Source organism: Copadichromis virginalis, linkage group LG11 (assembly GCF_057382275.1).
Source record: "Copadichromis virginalis isolate Kocher_CV1m ecotype Utaka linkage group LG11, C_Virginalis_male_GT1.1, whole genome shotgun sequence".
NCBI lineage: Eukaryota > Metazoa > Chordata > Actinopteri > Cichliformes > Cichlidae > Copadichromis > Copadichromis virginalis.
The window spans coordinates 33,882,250-33,899,762 of record NC_140628.1 but is presented as its reverse complement, the minus strand read 5'-3'; positions in this window follow the sequence as shown (position 1 = coordinate 33,899,762).

Below are 17,513 nucleotides of genomic sequence, written 5' to 3'. Positions count from 1 at the left end.
CAAATGAGTGTCCAACAGCTGTACTGCATCTCCATCTGGTGGCCTTGATTGAAGACTGCAGGTGTAAGAAAAACCACTGAAACTCCATATCAGTAATGAACTGTTTTCTACCTTTTCACAGTTTATGAGGGAAGATGTTTTTCATCGTTTTGTCCTTTTTACTAGGAGCATCAGCTTACCAGAAATACCATCTCTGCCACATTCTAAAAGGGTATAACAGGGGTCTAACATTAACTAGGAATATATCTGTCATATAAAGGTAGAACAAAGACACTGTTAACTTTTTGAAAAACAAACATCTCTAAAGCTCAGCAAGTAAAAAATTCTATGCTTTGAATAAATAAATAAGGGGTTGCCACAGCAGGTAGCTTTTATAGAAGGTAGCTTTACATTAGATGCTCTACTTAATGCAACCCTGCAGGCTGGGCTCAAACTAGTGACCTTTCACTTGCCAAAACGATGTGTAAATTATTATACTAATGACATGCATGTGTATTTAATTTTTTTTGGCTTGTGTTTTCTGTATTTTAAATTTTTTTGCAGTTTTGAACCTCCATAGATTGTAGGAGTTTATCTGTCAGACTATTTCATAGCCGTGAGCTTGCCAGACTACTCAGAATTTAAAAGTATTAGTGGATTTTGTTACTCCAGGACAAAGACCGACAAGGAACTTGCAGTGTTTTCCAGTTGTTGTGCAAAGCTGAACTAATGGTCTCCTGGCTGTACTCTCACACTTAGTGTACCAATGAGATTAATGTTGAACTCTCGGCTTCTTGGTATTTTCCAAAATGTCAGCCGTTAACTCCATAATTATTCAAATGAGAGCTGGCTGAGAATCAAATACATCTTGCGTTAAACCTTAAAATTCCTTATTTCATGAATATTTTATCTAATTATGAAAAGTTTGGAAGGAAGTGTAAAAGTTTGCTTCACTGTGGTTGAAATATTAGTGTGAACAATACAACTAGAAAGAGCTGTTAATCATCTATAGTCACACTCTATAAAAATAAATTCACTATCTATTTATTAAAGCCCATGCTAGATTGGTTGGCCTCCAGATCTTGACATCTTTTTTTTAATAACTACATCAATGAGTAAAAGCAATAATAATGCCTTTCGGACTTTCTAAATGAAACTTTAGAAATCCTTTTAATAATCTCACAGAAAAGTGTTTCATGACTGAATTTATTCTTTTTGCACAGGGAAAAAAAAAGAGTCTACAGTCAAAGTAGTTCACAAAAAACACATGAATTTAAAAATGCTTTCCACTCACCCAGTGGAAAACTACATATGTATAACAGATTGTACAAAACACAGTTATGAAAGCCAGGACAGGGAGCTGCTAATTGGATAGCTAGGTCAGAGAAGACAGCTGATTGGCTCTTATGCTGCTGTGTCAGTCTCTCAGCCCTCAGTGATTAAAGCAACTGTCAAGATACAGTTATAGCAAATGTATCTGCCTTATGTCTGCACCAACTCTGACTACAGGAGGAAAAAACAGGAATACTCTCATTGTCCTATTATGTAACCAAATCCGTGACATATTTCCTTACTGAGTTGAAGGTTGTTGGGTGCCAGTGTAGCCCATTAGTGTCTATTAAAACAACACTCCCCCCCCAAAAAAAAAAAAAAATCACATTTATTTCCAAATTACAATAAGTATACAGTATATAGTAGCTGGTCTGACATGCTTCAATTTACCTTTATACTACAGCATTTCTCTCTTCCACACTGTGTGTCTTCCTCCCCTCACCCCAACTGGTCATGGCAGATGGCCGCCCCTGAGCCTGGTCCGGAGGAGGTTTCTTCCTGTTAAAAAGGAGTTTTCCTTCCCACTATCACCAAAGCGCCTGCTCATAAGGGTCGTCTGATTGCTGGGATTTTCTGTTTTCTCTGCATTATTGTAGGGTCTTTACCTTACAATATAAAGCAGCTTGAGACAACTTTGATTTGATGCAACATAAATAAAATTGAATTAAAATGAATTGAATGTTCTTTAATTAGTAAACGTTTATTCTTGTAAAGTTGATAAAACTTTACATTTAATTTTGCTTAAAATGTGTTTGATGCTGTAAATTAGTTAGAAATAAATGTTATTTCCAGCAGACTGCTGTCAACACAAACTAAAACCTACACATTATGCAACCCGGTGCTCAAAGCAAACAGCAGCATGCTAAAATGCACCAGATATGACTGTGTTAACATCTTTCAACTAGAGTAAGATTTAACATATTCACCACTTCAAATAATTCCTTGTACTTTAGGATTTTTTTAATTCTTAAGTCACTGAGATTCATCACTGAGGAACCACGAATGTCTGTACAAAACTGTCATTCTGGTGCAGCTTGGATGACAGAGTAAACATTGGTTTTTATAAAACATCAGTGCTAATGGGCTAAGAATCAAATAAAGTTTTTAATTGATATAAATGTGATAAGTGACACAGTGACAACTAGGAATTCAATATCCTGTGGCTGTCGCATCACATTTGACCTCTGACCTCTCCTTCAGTGTCACTACATTGGCCAAAGTAATAATAATGCTATATAGAAACATTTAAAACTATTCTTATTGCCATTGTTTGTATTTACAACATATAGGCATATAGGGGATGTATATGTATATAATATAGGATTTTTTTGGCCAATGTTATTTACATTACAGTAACAGATTATAACCAATTAATTACAAAACAATTTGAATACCTGTACAATGTTCCTTAATATGATTCAAGAATTATTATTTTCTTTGGGAAAAACTTTTTTTTTCCAGTTTCTATATCATAGAACAAAAACAAGAATAAAAAAAAGAACAAAGAAAACTGAATTTATTACATTGTGTATCACTGTGGATTTCAGGAGGAAACCTTTGCTGATCCTTGGGAGTTACATAGTCGGCACATAAAGTTTTCTGTCCTAGGTGAATTTCTGTCCCTTATCATTTTTCACAGAGGGAAGGTCATCTCATCTTGGAAATCTGTGGAGTGTTCTCCCTGCTACCCTTTTGTTTACTGAAAGCAAGCAAGCAAGCAAGCAAGCAAACAAACAAACAAACAAACATGTTGCAGAAGAGCTGTTTCAGACCTTGTAAGTTTGAAACTTACTTGGGCAAGCAATCGGCTTGATAGATGTGAAGCTGCTACTGATCTGCCAATAAAAGCTACAGTGGGTACACGATCAGCTGCAGGAGGCAGTGAATGCTAATGTGTAACTCTCAGCTGATTGCTCCTGCATAATAAGCTTAAAAGACATAAATATTTATCTATAACCTCTTTCGCCCTTACATACTGTGTGGGTTCATTTTGACCACCACCAAACTGTGATTCTAGGGATTTCTGCACATGTGAAACTGTATATGACATGTCTGTATGTATGTTTTATGGGACACTGGTGACAGAGTTCGGGAGGGACCTTTGCACTGTTACAAGAAAAATCGGTATTTACATCACATTTGCCCAGGTTCCCACAGAGACAGGGACCTGCTGATATTTCAAGAGTTATGGGGCACTCTCCAAAGAGTATAAGAGTGAAACAGCACAGGAATGAGCACATATGATACATATAGAGCGTGTCTTGACACAGACACAGGATCCGTAATAGAGCACATTGCAGTAGATAGCAACATTGCCTCACAGTTTCTGGTTCAAATCCTAGCTGGTGCCTTTTTTTTTCTGTGCAGAGTTTGAATGTTCTCCCCAAACCATCATCGTAAGAAGAAATTTCCTCCTGGTCTGTCTTCTGGCATCCCCCCACAGTCCAAAGAAATGCACGACAGTTTAACTGGTCATTCTAAACTGACCGTGGATATGAAGTTGATAAAGTGTTTGTAGCATATAAAATATAGTGATGCATAGTTAAAGTGTGACTTGCAGCTACAAGTATTTTGATTGGTCAGCAAAACTAGAAATGCAGTGAATAAATACAAGTGCATTGCATAAGCATCTGCAACAAATTAGAATGAATTTATTCTGAGTAAAGTGAGATTAAAAAAATTAGATCAAAAGGAAAAACAAAGCAGGTTTTTCTACAACTGGTTGCAACAATAATGATGTTTTGTGTTTTACGTGTAAATATGTGTTGAGTTAATATTGATAATGCTAAATGGTAGTTATGAGGCTGTATTTTATGATGCGAAGTAAGGACATTAATACTTGTAATGGTTAGAATGGTTAAAAAAAGACATGGCTATATAACAAATCCCAACAGTTCCAGACTGTTCCTGCCATTTTTCCTCTCAGTATATTAGATTTCAGTCGTTATGGATGTTATGTTAGGTGAAACAGAATGTAACATTGTGTGATAGTAGATGTTTTTCTCCAAAAACAAGTGTTATAAAACCTACAACATAAAAAAACAACAACAAAAAACCCCGCTCTGTGCTCTTAATAAATGTTACATTTCATCCATCATCCATGTATTAATGTTTCCACTTATTATACATTTATTGTATATTAAATGACTTTACATATATTGAATATCCAAATGTTCAAATATACATTTTGTTCTACACGGGATTGTGGATTAAAGTGTTGTTTGGGCGAAACTAATAGTATGAAAATCTCACCTTGGGCTTAGAGAAAGAACAGTGAGCATATTTCCTATTTTGACATTTTATGGTACAAATAATGGATTGATTCACGGAGAAACAGATTAATCGTTAAATAAAATAAATATTTGATGGAACCTTGGTTGATACATTTCCTTCAGGGATGCTGTTACCCAAATGCAGAGACATCAGCCTATAAGCGTCAGATTTAAAATACTGATGCTATTAATGTCACTCGTTTTCGTGTTTGGCTGCAGGCATGAAGAACTTTAGGGTTAAAGTGGACAATCAGTGCTGCCATGGGCAAACACATTATCCTGCTGCAACCTTATTAACACAATGTGATTTTAGCAGCTGCTCATTACAACTTGATACATGTCAGCAGCTGCTATTTTTTAAATCCTACCTGGCTTGTGTCACAATGGCTGTGACTCAAGGGGAGAAATCCTTTAAGTATACAAGCACCGGTTGACTTTGGCTTAGATGTGTGATGCTGACCCCAAACAGAACCTGGTGATGTGTCTGACTACCTCAGAACAAGTACAAAATAAAAATATGTACATATCTGCTCTGCTTCACTTTTACGTGTTGGTTTCAGATTTTTTTTCCAGATTCTTATGATTTTTTTTTGTCATTTTGTTTGACAGAAAAGAGATAAGCTGATATTTAGGCTGAGAACAAGAAACCAATTGGTGTCCAACTCAGGCCGAGAGGCAGAGTCAGACCTAAACAGAGAGATGAGTGAATGCTTTGGATTATATAGAAAGACAGCTTATGGTTTAGGCTCAGGCATAGAGACAGCAGGTTTTATATTGATACATGGGCTCACGTCCAAGCTAACATGTTTAGGTTTTTTGGGTTGAGTAGAATAGACTGTTGAAGATCTAAGTTTCATGTTTAGGCTTAGACTGGGAGGCAGATTTTAAGCTTATGCCCAGACAACTTTTTTCTGAGAAAAAAAAGACTCAGGGTCAAACAGTGCTGTAGCAGCAAGTGCAATGCTTCCCAAGGGAGTTGGCTACTGGAAGACAAGGAACCTTAACAACCAGAAAACCAACAGATTGGGGGTACTGGAGGAGAAACTGGGAGAAAGAAGGAAGTTTGGCTGTCTGGAGGCAAAGGGATAACTAGCTGTTGGAAAGCCAGCTGATGTGTATTTTAAAAAGAAGCTTCTTAAAAGAGAAACAGATATGCTGGTTGACAGAGGAGAAGAGAGTTAATGACTAGTGAGCACAGTGGCTGGCTAATGAGAAAGGGGAGGTTGTGTAACCAGCTTGCCAAGCAGAGCAGTTGATGGACTCTGGGGGTGGGTGACCGGCAGAGCATCTGAGCTCCTACACAGAAGAAAATATGCCCCAGGACTCAAAAAGGAAAAGGCTGGGACAGCGATGGGACCAGGACGGTTGAACTGATGTGAACTGTGTGAAATGACAAGCAGAGAGTCAACAAATGAATCCTGCTGATACTGAAAGTGGATCTGTGACTCATTTGAAATCGAAAGTAGATTTTATTTATACCATAAAATCTCCCCAGTGCTCCCACAGTGTTCTGACCTTAGTGTCAATATAATGCTTGGGGTTTTTAAACGAATGAAAAAAAATGCATTATGATACGTTTTGGGGGGTTTTTATACTTCAAAAAAATCAAAACTATTTTACACAGTTTGAATTTGAAGTAAAAAGATATGGTTCAATAACAAACATATATTTTCAGTTCAAATTCAAGTACAAGGAAAGTCTACACATTTTCTTTTCACCCACCACAAACATTTTTTCCTAGAAAAGATAAAACGAGGCAGATTTCAACCACAGAAAGAACAAAAGGATTACCAAATTATCCGAGCATCTGAGTAAAGATGCTTCAGTTTAAGGTTATTTGCTCAGTAAGTATTAGTCAAGCCCATTTGCAGTAGTCCCAGTGCATAAGAGTGGCAAATAGCGGTTCCTTAAGCTCAGAGAAATATGACTGGCACATCTAATCTTTGTCAGTAGTGTTTAAAGTAGTAAAATTTTTGTTTGCTGCTTTAAATGTAAGGTGATTGTAGAATGACGCTTCCCTGTGCTCAGAATAAAAGTATTAATCTTTTTATTCCCCTGCCAGGTGTCTTTCATGTTGCTTGTTTGAATGAGTTCTTACACAGAGCTAATCTTAAAAAGCACTAATAAATTATCATTTTCTCCTACAAAAGCAACACATCGTATTTTGTCTTTAGTGGAAGACACACTAATGTTGTCAAGGGCTTTTGAAAAGTCTCGAAACTGAAGCAAGTGAAGTAAAAACAAACACAAAAGTAGTCCCGGGACAGTGAACGCTAAATAGGGATGGCGAATAACTGAAGCAGAAGAAAAACTTTTGCAGATGTCAAGTTTCTGCAGGAATGACTCTCATCTAAAAGCTTTCTTTTATGTCAAGTTTTCTAGAAGGGAAAAGTCATTTGACCACATCACTTAGATTCCAATAATTTGCATTTGAAAAGGTATGCTCAACACTCAAAGACAGTTTGCATTCTGCTCGAGTGCTCTTGACTCTAGGGAACACTCAGGAGTTTGGTGTGTGGACTGATGAGACAACTTTTTGGAGCCCCTGGTCTTGCCCCGTCCCCACAGACGCCTTTCATGTTGTCTGCTTTGCAACATAGAGTTCTCAAATTAAATTCCTAATGAGGCAAGTGTGAGAAAACACGCAACCATACACTTTACAAACTTTCCTAATGCTGCAGCTCCTTGAGACTTGCCTGCATGCAAACTCGTCTGCAAGTCTGCCATCAACTGTACTAAAAGCAGAGCTCAAGACTTTATTGATTTCCTTGCTCCTTTCTACACTTTTCCTATGATGGGCTACTTTGCTTGACACCTCTTCTCCCTCAGAGGCTCATCGTCATTGCTACCGTATAAACTAAGTGGCACATCTCCCCTCCAGCATTAATTAATAGCTTTGTGCTTCCTTCAGCTCATCTATTCTCTCAGACTAATTGCTAGCAGAAGCATCTTCGCTAATCCAATTTGGAGCCCTGAGTAATCTCCGGGAGCATCTCAGGCATTATTGAGTATTTGTGGGAACCTGCAGTCCTAATGGTTACTGTCTGTGCATTTCATTTATCTGATCTCAGCGAAGGATAGCCACTTTTTTTTGTGCACTTGCTTATCCCTACTTACAGCTGCAGCCTTACAGTGCACCATACTGACAGAATGGACTTGCTCTGTATGAGGTCTTTTTTTCCTCTCAGCATGTGTGTTATTGACAGCACTGGCCTTTTGATAAGACATTCTTTCTCTTCAGCTTGCAGTGCTCTCTCTGAAAACCTGAAAAATACAGCATTTCTAGCATTAGGCCTGCAAAACATAATAAAATTTCAGTGCCATAGAGTAATTACTGCAAGCAAATGGAATCACTGTTGTGAAATTAGGCAAGCTCAATCTTCTGCCAGCAGTACTGTTAGTGCTAATTTTGGTGTTATCAGCAAGATCCACAGCAAAAGCCCTGTGGAAGCAGAAGTCTTTTCAACAGTGGTCACAGCAAAAACATTAGCGCCAATATAAACGAGATAATGATATATTTGCGTTTTTCATTTCATTAATTTGCACATTTGAAAGGGTAATTATTAAACTACACAAACACATGCAACACAGCTTCCTACCACTCCTCTGCTTTAAAAAAATGTTAGTGGATGTTAGTGGAGCCATGACAATAAAGAAACAATGAGAGTATTGTGTAGATCCCCAAGCCCTGTTGAGGCACAGACATGGGACCTCTAAGGCATCCAAGGTGTTGGGATCTGATGACAGAGGGGTGCAGTCTAGGCTGGTTCTGGTTCTGATCCCCTGGACTAGGATTGTTGTATTCTTCAAGTAATTCTCGTGTGTGTGAAGTACATTACCCAGCTGGGGGAGGCTGTTGCTGTCAGGAAATAACATTTTCTGTGAGGGGGGTTGACTAATGCTTATGTTGGTGAAAGCCCTCGATTTTTCAGAGCCAAACAGTGCATTGTACCAAGACGATCAGTGTTCACTTCACCCGTCACCTGTGGCTCAATGTTAGAAAAAGTAATTTACATTTGTAACATGCTTTGGGAAAACAGCATTCCAAATTTTAAAGAATAGCTCCCTTAAATGTGGCAAACAGGTCCATTCTGTACTGAAAACAAGGAAAAAATACTCTTCTCACACTTAGGATGTGCTCTTTGTGATGATACTTAATGAAGACTTCCTGCACTACCCAGCAGTGGCCACAGGGTGTCAGTATGTAGCTATGGATGTGCTAAAGTACAAACAACCTCCAACCTCTCATCTGTCAACTGAGACATCCTGTGTGTTTTAGGAATTATTGGCTGTGGTTAAACACTGTTTGGATGGGAGTCTGGGGGCCGGCAGTACAGACCTGATAGTACACCCTGATGAGTTTTGGCTAGCTGGACAAATGTTTAATTTACTAAAGTGACGGTCTGGATGAATTGTGGGCACTTCACTGACAGGATACGACAGAAAATCAAGCGTATACCGTATCTCATGTTGTTAGAGCCTGATTCCGCACACATATTTGTCTATCTACCTTTGTGAGGACTGACACAATATATTCCCTAGCTTTAACCAGTCCTCAGCTTGAACCCAAAAGACAAGTCTAAACCTTCAAACAGATCTTTGTAGGTATGTGACAAGGTGTGGATTGACTAAAGAAATCCCCATCACACATAAGCACTTACACAGACGCTCACAAAGCCCATGTATTCTCTGACTTCTGCTCTTATCACTAGAAATCCTGCCTGCAGTTAAACTCATAAAATGGCTCGATGCTTTTGTCTTCATTTATCGTTTATTGTGCAAATGGAAAGAGGCCAGGAAACCCTTTGAAAGGCTGCGATCTTTCCATGGCCACTTGGAAGCTAATTAGTTGGATTAACTAACCTTCTGATTGCTGCAACAAGGTTTTGTTGTGTCGCGTCATTTGAATTAATGAGGCAAGTTGATTAGAAACCTGAACTGATAGAACTGTTGTGAGAAAGGGTTGATTCCCTCGCTGCAGAGTGATAAATATGCCTCATTTCCTGTCATTGTCTAATGTTGGCAGGATGGCTCACTCCTATTTGATTTCAGTGGTTTGCCAGAATCAGAGGACGTCGTGTTGGTGATATAGTTACGGGAAGTATTAGCACAAACTTGTGTGTAAAGAAAGAGTGAGTCTGAATGATGCTGTACAGTCCTGTCAACCGGGCCCAGGACTTTAACTTTTGAACTGCTGTGACATTCAAATTAACATAATTGATTTAATATCAGTCTGGTCAGAAAGTGCATAATCAGAGTTTGAAAACTCCACGAAAGATTTTTCTTGCTAGACATGCTGGCAAATAATTCCTGACTTTAGCAAATGGGTAAACAGTCCTAGAAATGAGAACACTTGGCGATCTGCCCGAAATGGTCTTGAAAAATGATCTCATTACAATACTCATTTCTAATGAGCTGGAATTTGTCTATTAGTGGTGCAGTATAATCTAAACACGCCTGACTGTGAACAAGAAGCTCCCACAATCACTTTTCAAGGCTCCAGTATAGATTTGCAGTGAACATCTTCATTTGGCATTTCACTAATATTTTACCAAAAGTCATATAGCCTGGGGTTCAGTTGGGATGCAAATTAGTTTTTAGTTTTTAATACATCATCTACAGTTTCATGACCAAGAAGTGCACAGTTGTGACTGTTAAATCCACCCGTAGACAAACATATACAGTAAAAGTACTAATTAATTGCTTGTATTGTAGTTCCAGCTGCAGAGGGTAAACATGCTGAGCTATGAGCAGATGTGTTTCTGCTGCTTCCTCACAGCAGGAGATTATCCCGTGATTCTTACCCCATTGGACTAAAACGATGGTCCTCCAGTCCATTCATACATGATTTATCTTCATATCCAACCTAATGTTTCTCTTTTACTGTATATAAATAAAATGTACTTATCAGTGATTCTTGAAATGGAGGAGCAGCTTGTTAATGGGGTACAACATTGATGGGATGGCAATGGACAGCTTTGTGAAAGTACACCCAGGTAACCCTAAAGCAGGGATTGGATTTACATCTACCAAAACAAAACTATGAAGGCCTACGTCAGTCTTGGCTTCACTACAGCGGACGAGACCACAGACTCATGTGTGACTCATGGAGACACAACAAGTGGCTCATTATTATAAATATGATTATTTTTGGTAAAGACATTATATTAATAATAGTCAAAGACTTGAAAATTATTTTATTTATGAAAGGGAGGGCTACAAATTCCTCACCGCTCATCCCATAGAGCTCATGCTTTAGCTGTCTAGGTAATAAATTCACAGTTCTGCTTCACTGGAACTGCTTTGACGGTGAAAAACAAAACAAAACAAAACAAAAATGAAAACACCAAACTATTGACAGACGAGTGGTCAAGTGGTGCAGATCTCCATCAGAAGTGGGTAGAGGCCACAGCAGAGACCAAAAAAACCCAACAACAACAATAAAAGGGCATATGTCCTCCACCTGGTGAGTCCAAAATTAAAAGTACAGTGATTTGACAGAAAATTTGACTCATTTGTCACAGTTTACAGCATAAAGTAATTTTAGCTAACAGTTTAGCAAACAATAGCCTGCTTACAAGCCCAGCAGATGGTCAATTTGCACATATTTTCAGTCATGTTTTCTGAGTAACAGAAATTCAATATTTCATCTTGTTTCGGTTCTCCTCTGTTGGTAACTAACTATTGAGTACACCTGGCTCTTTAATTACTTAATGTTCCACTTTCTTTCCCAGCTCCTCACCAACTCTGTTATTTGCAGGTGGGCAGGTGACAGTTTATCAAAGCTCTGCGGTGAAACAGACGCAGAAAGCAGCGAAATGGCAGCATGTTGTTAATTTGTTGCAAAACAGTATGTTAAAAGGCTAAGGAATAGAAAAAAATTGTCTTTTTACATGTACAACCAAATTATGGGTGTTCCACGCCAACAGTGCAGGAATAAAATATAAGTAGTAAGACAACAGGAATAAATAATAAACATGAGAAATATATACAATCAAGAGAAAGGCACACATTGGAGAACAAAGTGTAGTGGAAAGGACTTGGTCTGAGTATAGAGTCTGTGTGTGAGTGGTCTGAGTGATGAGGGTAACTCAGACCATTGCTCAGATTGGTGAGGTGGGTGGGCAGGGGAAGGTGTGGGGGGATAGTGTTTGTTAACAGTCCAAATGGCCCAGGGGAAAAAGCTGTTCTGGAGTCTGGAGGTGTGGCAGAGGGCAGCCAATGATTTTATGGGTGGTGTTGATTACCCTCTGTAGTGGCCCCTGCAGTAGGACAGCCTAGAAATGACAGCAAATAGTATTTGCTGTCATTTCTGTGTGTGGGTTTATCAGACTAAAGCCTTTTAAGGTGTATATGTGCTTATTTGTTTGAATTTTAATACTGATCAATCAAGCTTTATCTTCTCAGACAAAAGGAAGCCAGTGTGGGTTCATCAAGGTTGCAGTCTTGCTTCAATACGTGACACACTTTTCTTTTCAAGAGGAATGCCGTGTCTGGAACCATAAAAGCCTCACATAAAAAAAGAAAACAGCTGCCAATCCTATACGATAATAAAGCAAAGAGAGAACAAGAGCGCTGCATGTGTTAAACACACACTACATCACTGGTCAACGGCCCCTCCTCCCCATGTGATGGCAACATGACTCATACGAAGCATGTCCGCTGATTCATCGAACAAGAAAACAAATGGGTGGTGAAGAGGGAAATCAATGCGGTGAGTCTACGAGATCAATCCTGTGGTTGCGCTCGTGGTTTCCATTTTCGCTGCACTCACACACTCCACGTGACCCCAAACTCATTTAGGGTGACAAAGACTAACCATGTTACCGCCTGCACAGAGAAATCCACATTCCTCAAAACTGTCATCTCTTCAATCTCACGCTGACAGTAATGGTCTTGAGATGCCGCCATTTCGAGACATGCAATTTAAAGAAAAAATGAGCTTGAGGAGGGGGAAGAAATGTCTCATGGCGGAGAGATTGGAGACAAAAAGAGGGAGAATGAGGGGAGAGCGAGCGAGGGTTTGCTGTGAATCATTAGTTCGATGGGAGCACTGCTGTTTCAGGACTAATTGAGTATCAGCGTGAGCCATGGGTGGGTTGGCCTCAAAGCTGCTGTCGTCAGCACGAGCAGACGGGCGGCTTTGAGAGGTGAAGTCTGTAAAAACGGAGCCATACGGCAATCCCTGAATTTAACAAAGAGCAGCGGAGAAGCTGATAAAGCTACAAAGAAGCAACGATGTCCTGACTGCGATGCCACATCTGCACCCGTCTCCTAAACTTCATCGTGTACGATCATCTGTAAAAAGCTTAGAAATTCGCACTGTACCTTTACACATTTAATCAGCGGCTTTCATTATTTTACCTCTCAGTTCCTGGAGACCCTTAAAAAACAGCAACAGCAATAATAAAAATATAGTTCAGTGAAGGAAAAGAGAAATAAAAGGCTTCTAAAAGCCTGCAGTAAAGTACATCCCCTTGAAACCTCTTAAATCTGTTTAATTTTACATTTGAAGTTAAATGAGACATTCAGTCTTTTTTTTTGTTTTTTTTGTTTTTTTTACAGAGAAATACATGAAATAATACATGATCTTTTAACACTGTATCAAGTGGTGGGGGAATACAATGTGAAATTATTGAAATTATATGCCAACAAATGGTAAGAAGCTTCTGCTCCACTTTCTCAGCTGTTAGGGTGACAAGACCAACCTCAAGTATTAGCTTTTGTATGCATTTCTTAACTGCAGCAATCCTAAATAGTGCATTTTGGTGTGCAAACTCAAAAAGCATCCAACTAAAGTAATCATCCATCCATCTTTTTCCGCTTTATCCGGGTCACGGGGGCAGCAGCCTAAGCAGAGAAGCCCCGACCTCCCTCTCCCCAGCCACCTCCCTCCAGCTTATCCGGGGAGACACCAAGGCACTCCCAGGCCAGCCGAGAGATATAATCTGTCCAGCGTGTCCTGGGTCTCCCCCGGGGCCTCCTCCCAGTGGGACATGCCCAGAAAACCTCGCCCAGGAGGCGCCCAGGGGGCATCCTTGTCAGATGGCTCCTTTCGATGTGGAGGAGCAGCGGCTCTACTCTGAGCACCTCCCGAATGGCCAAACTTCTCACCCCATCTCTAAGGGAGAGATATTTAAAAATAAATAAATAAAAAAAGTCAATTGGTGTAAGATTAAGGGAAGCTGAAGGAACACAAACCCAAATCTCCAAGAACTTACATTAGATTAAGTTCAACAACAATATTTTCTGCACTGAACAACAACAACAACATCTCTACATTCAGAAAGGAAATAAAAGAGGATTTGAGTGTAGAAACAAGTTTGGACACGTGGTTAGCCTGGTTAAAGTTAGTGAAAGATCATGATTTTGTTAAAATGTTAATAAGAAGCCACTTTGTCCAAATCTCACTGCAGCTTGTGGGATTATAATATTACCTTATGCCATGTTAGACCCCTAATTAAAGATTGTGAATTATTATGTAGTTTTAGTTTGCATTATTCTCCTGAATTAGAAGAAGGTGATAACTATTACATTTGCATTAGATTAGACTGCTGATTTATTGTGAATGAATGATATTGTTTTATGATGCATTATACTGCTGAGTTATAAGAAATACTGTTCGCAGAAAGTCATCGCCTTATTTGTCTGATTAGAAGAGAACAGAACATACTGGAGTTTTCTGCCCCATCTCAGCAGGAGCAGATAAACAGGGAGCCAAGGTCGTAGCTTAGGCGCCGTGTGAGAGAAAGAATGTGAATGTTTAGGCTTTTATGATTAGGTGGGGGCCACTAGAGGCTATAAGAGTTTGATCAATGCTCCACCATTTTGAGATCTGATGCTGTCTGCGTACAGTATCCATCTCCCACGCGTGTGATCATTAAAATCATCGTTTGACTTGACCCGGCCGGACCAGTGTTGTTATTGTGGTTTTTCCTCTTGTGTCCATCTCCAATATTTTGAATCCGTAACGAGCTGTTGTATTTTTTCAGTGTTTTCTGATACACCTTCTTTTAATATTTCTTTGTAATATTTGAGCTAAACCGATGCGATTCAGACACTGCAGTTATTACTGCAGATTTGTAGTAGCAGTAAAACTTATTCTAGCAGGCAGGATTGTAAAATAGGATCCTACATGTTTTATATTTAGCCATAAACTTAATATTTTCTTCATTCATTGTTCATAATTACAACTGTAACATTTCATATGCACAAAGCTTGGATTTTAGTTTGCAGACTATGTGTAAACCCTAAAATCACATTAAATTAATATACTTTTATGCTCACAGTTACCTATAATACTGTCAGTTTGATATAACATAACATGCAAATTGTTCCATCACAGTCGCACACCTCCACCAGCCAGTCAAGTTGTACTTCGTACATTATATTGCCTTAAGTATTCACCCTCACATTCTTATGGACTCGAGTGACATCCTTTTCTTAATCCATAGGGTTTAATATGTTGGCAGCCCACCCTTTGAAGCTAGAAGAGCTTCAACTCTTCTGGGAAGGCTTTCCACAATTTTTTCGGAGTGGGTTTGTTGGAAATTTTGATCATTCTTTGAGAGGTTGGATGACAAAGCCTGGCTCATTGCATCATCTCCAAGGTTGATCTCAACCCGATAGACTCGGGACATTAAACTCACTCATCCATGTCTTTATGGATCTTTTTCTGTGCACCGGTGCACATACATGTTGGGTTAGCTGTTTGGCCATGGAAATGGTCTCTGTGCACTGCTCTTGAACTGATCTGAAGTCCACATGAAGTTTGGTAGTCTGTGATTTACTCTGCAGAAAGTAGGTGTCCACTGCACATCATGCAATTCAGCATCTGCTGACCCCACTGTGGGATTTTACGGGGCCTACCACTTCGTAGTTAACTTGTTGTTCCAATCCCTCATTCAAGATGATCTGCATGTTTTAGGCCAGATGCCCTGCAGAGATGCAACCCTCTCCATTTATCCAGACTTGGACCAGTGCTTGGAGCACACCGTCTTGTGGCCCCCTTGTGCCTGGGTCAGATATAAAAACTCACAATTTGTATTCTACTAAAGATTTGTGCAAATTCTTGCTGCAATTGCCATCTGGCCAAAAAAGCAGCAAAGTCACAATGACCATGATGTTTTTGCACATTCTGATTGTTCATCCTAAACATTTGCACCAAATGAAAATGCTTCCAGACACGTTTGTCACTAGCTCAGTAGCATAATCACATTTAAACTTTGACTCATAGTTTTTACTTCCGGGCGCCCAAATTTATTGCCTATATTTCACAGGTTAACAGTGTGTTGCTGAGCTTTGCAGACATTCATAGAAGTTCATATTTATTATTTGTGGTAAAATATTCACAATAAAAAGAAAAGGCTGCTCCTCGCTGCCAGCCATTACTGTGATCTTTGACTTCTGAAAAAGAAGCCAGGCTTGTTGTGAAGATCCAATAATCTTTTTTCAGTTTTTGCAGTCCTCACTGAAGTTAATGCAGTGTCAAGGTTTTTATTCCTCTCTCAGGGATGCAGATGACATATTTCTAGTTGACATGCAAGTCACATAAACAATTAACTTATGACCTGCAGAGTAATCAGCTCCGCTACCACCACTCAGGAGAGGCTGAAAGAGACAATTTTCTTAATGCTGGAAGGAAGGCAACAGAAACTGTCCTCTAATCTTTGCTCACTGATGAGAAAAGTCCTGAGAGTGAAATGAGGAGTTCACATGAGTAACTATAAGCGCTATATAGTCAAGAGTGTGTCCATGACAGAAAAAAGCTCATATGTAACTTAGGCTGAAACCTTAATATCTCATAAAGAGAACTGAAGAACTGAGACAACCACACCATCTGGTAGAATATCAGTAAGTGAGAAAGGAAGTGCAGGAAAACATATGAATCAGAGCTGCTGTAATGATCAGCATGTGACTTATTTAAAACGACAGAGCTAATGCAATCTGCAAAATGGCACAATGTCATATTTTCACTTCATGATTACAAGAGCCAAAAGCAACCCATGGTAAAAATATGAATTTGATATCTACAAATCTACAAAATCTGAAACAGAGGTCTTTTAACAAGGTCTTTTTATTTATGTCGCACCAAATTACAACATCAGTTGCTTCAAGGCACTTTCTATTGTAAGGGAAAGACTCCAATTATACAGAGAAAACTAGTGGTGGGCGGATCGACCCAAATATCGCTTGTATCAATACCAAGCCATCGGCATCAGTATCGGATCGATACTAGCCTGCTGAGATCGATTCTTTAAGTTCCGTCCTTGTTTGCAATTCTGTGGTTTTGGCAAAGACGAATCAGCCAGGTCGCCAGAGTGTCAGCACAGAGCACTTTGCTCCCACTCCCCCTTCTTGTGTTTAGATGTTGCGCCGTCACCTGACGTGACTTAGACGCTTTAGAGGTTGTTAAGTTGTTTAAATATTATTTAGATTTTCACCAGTTGTTGTTTTTGTTGTTGAGAATTTTAATTGTAATTTTTGTATTATAGTTTCTCAACAGTACGTGTTTGTTTTACTTTGTTTACTGGTTTGTGTGCATTTTTTATTTAAGATTTTTCTTTTAAAAAATGGATAAATCATTTTCTATTTAATTAGAAACGTTGTACTAATTATGTCCTGGGTTTTAACTATTTAAAAAATAAAAAAAGGACAACAACACTTAAGGTCATGAAAATTAATTGAGATTTAGCAAAGGAAAGGAAGGAAAAACTGAATTTTAACAGGAAGAAACATTGAGTACAGCCAGGATCAGGGAGGGGCGGCCTTCTGCCACGACTAGTTGGGAGCGATGGGAAGAAGACAGGACAAAGTGAGCCAGAGATTAATAATAACTAATGATTAAATGCAGATGATGTATAAACAAATAGCAAACACATAGCTGAGCAAAAGCATAGGGGAAAAAATAGTTACACAATTATTGACCAT